At 41.2% G+C, this 2,163-nt stretch overlaps 1 long non-coding RNA gene across 1 annotated transcript in view; it reads left to right on the forward strand.

Moving 5' to 3' along the window:
• Nucleotides 1–2,127, forward strand: part of LOC106943572 (uncharacterized) — a 7,564-nt gene extending 5,437 nt beyond the window's left edge. Inside the window, exon 3 of the long non-coding RNA XR_001423947.1 lies at nucleotides 1,832–2,127. This is a non-coding gene — a long non-coding RNA (uncharacterized LOC106943572). The remainder of the gene's footprint in view (nucleotides 1–1,831) is intronic.
• The last annotated feature ends 36 nt before the right edge of the window (nucleotides 2,128–2,163 follow it).

Here is a 2,163-nt window from a genome sequence, read left to right on the forward strand (position 1 = left end):
GGCCCGGATTAACAACGACCGCCATTGGTGCTGGTGACCAATAGGGTACCAGTGGAAACTGGACTACTGTTCGTCAGCAAAGAAGGGGAGGAAGACATTTTCGTAGGCAGAGAGAGAAGAGAAAAAGTAAGAGTGTAGAACTGAGAGTAGAAACTTTAATGTTGGGACTTTGACAGGAAAAGCTAGAGAGTTGGCTGATGTGATGCAGCGGAGAAAGGTGGACATATTGTGTGTCCAGGAGATCAGGTGGAAAGGCAGTAAGGCTGAAGTCTAGGAGCAGGGTTCAAGCTGTTCTGCTATGAGGTGGACAAGAAGAGAAATGGTGTAGGGATTGTCATAAAGGAGGAGTTGATCAGGAATATTCTGGAGGTGAAAAGAGTGTCAGGTAGGTTGATGAGCCTGAAGTTAGAAACTGAAGGTATGATGCTCAATGTGGTTAGTGGCTATGCCCCACAGACTGGATGAGAGTTAGAAGAGGAGGAGAATTTCTGGAGTGAGTCAGATGAAGTGATGCAAAATATCCACAAAGGCGAGAGAGTGGTGACTGGGACAGATTTTAATCGACATGTTGGAGCAGGGACCAGAGGTGATGAGGAAGTGATGGGCAGGTTTGGCATCCAGAACAGGAATGCAGAAGGACAGATGGAGGTAGACTTTGCAAAGAGGATGGAAATGGCTGTAGTGGATACTTTCTTCCAAAAGAGACAGGAACACAGGGTGACATACAAGAGCGGAGGTAGGAGCACGCAGGTGGATTACATCTTGTGTAGCCGAGACAATCTGAAGGAATTCAGTGACTGCAAAGTGGTGGTAGGTGAGAGAGTTGCTAAATAACACAGGATGGTGGTGTGTAGAATGACTCTGAAGGTGAGAAAGGTGAAGGGGGCAACGTTTGAACCGAGGACAAAATGGTGGAAGCTGAAAAAGGAAGAATGTTGTGTGACTTTCACGGAGGAGTTCAGACAAGCTCTGGGTGACCAGAACATGCTTCCAGATGACTGGCCAACTACTGCTCATGTTATCAGGGACACAGGTAGGAGAGTACTAGGTATGTCTTCTGGAAGGAAACTTGACAAGGAGACTTGGTGGTGGAATAAGGAAGGAAGTGCAAATATGGGTACAGAGAAAGAGAGCAGCCAAGAAGAAGTGGGACAATGTGAGGACTGAAGAAAGTCACCAAGAGTACAGGGAGATGCAGCGTAAATGAAGGTAGAGGAAGCTAAGGCCAAACAAAGTGCATACACTGACTTGTATAATACACTGGAGAGTAAGGAGGGAGAGAAGAACTTATGCAGGTTGGCGAGGCAGAGAGGTAGAGATGGGAAGGATGGTCATCAGGTTAGGGTGATGAAGGACCAAGATGGAACTCTACTGACAGATGCAAAAAAATGTGATAAGAAGATGGAAGGAGTACTTTCCAGAATGATCAGCTATAAAGTCATGGATAGTTATCACCCCTATGAGGTGAGGCTTCATATAAATATGAATAAAATCTGAGAGTCATAAATAAACCAGATAAACAATAAAAGCAGGTCAGATGTCACTTCATTAGGATGGATTCTAAACATGTAATCATATTAAACCTAAAACTGAAGAATTAATTTACTTTTCCTTATATCTTGACTAAAATCCACCTGCTTAGGGTTGCATTTGAAACATAATTAATTATGAATTTAATGATGGCATTTGACATATTGTAATGTTTTGATTGTTGATTCTATGTTGCATGACTTTGTGATTTTGTGTTTGTTATTATGTAAAGCACTTTGAAATGCTTGCTGCTGAAATGTGCTACATAATAAAATTTGATGGTTTTTCATTTATATTTCAGGTCTGTGGCGTATCGTCATCGTCTCTGTGGGTTTAGCAGCTCTTTCACTAACTGTTGTGAGCGTCAACATTTGGACCAGAACTAAAATGTGAGGTAGAGAAATGAAACAGTTTGATAATCTGCAGAATGAAAATACCTAGCTTTTGATGAATTGGTATAAAACTCAGAAAAAGATTATTGATTGATATTAAAATTAGATTATTCTGTCTGTTCTCTTCCTAAAACCTGTTGGTGATGAAAACTTTAACATTAGAAGGTTTTGTAAGATTTTATTGTCACTATTTGTATTTTCAAACTCCTCTGATGTTCCAGATCAAATCCAAGAAATTGAT

Source organism: Poecilia latipinna, unplaced genomic scaffold (genome assembly GCF_001443285.1).
Source record: "Poecilia latipinna isolate Pla-1442-1.1 unplaced genomic scaffold, P_latipinna-1.0 Scaffold5488, whole genome shotgun sequence".
Classification (NCBI taxonomy): Eukaryota; Metazoa; Chordata; class Actinopteri; order Cyprinodontiformes; family Poeciliidae; genus Poecilia; species Poecilia latipinna.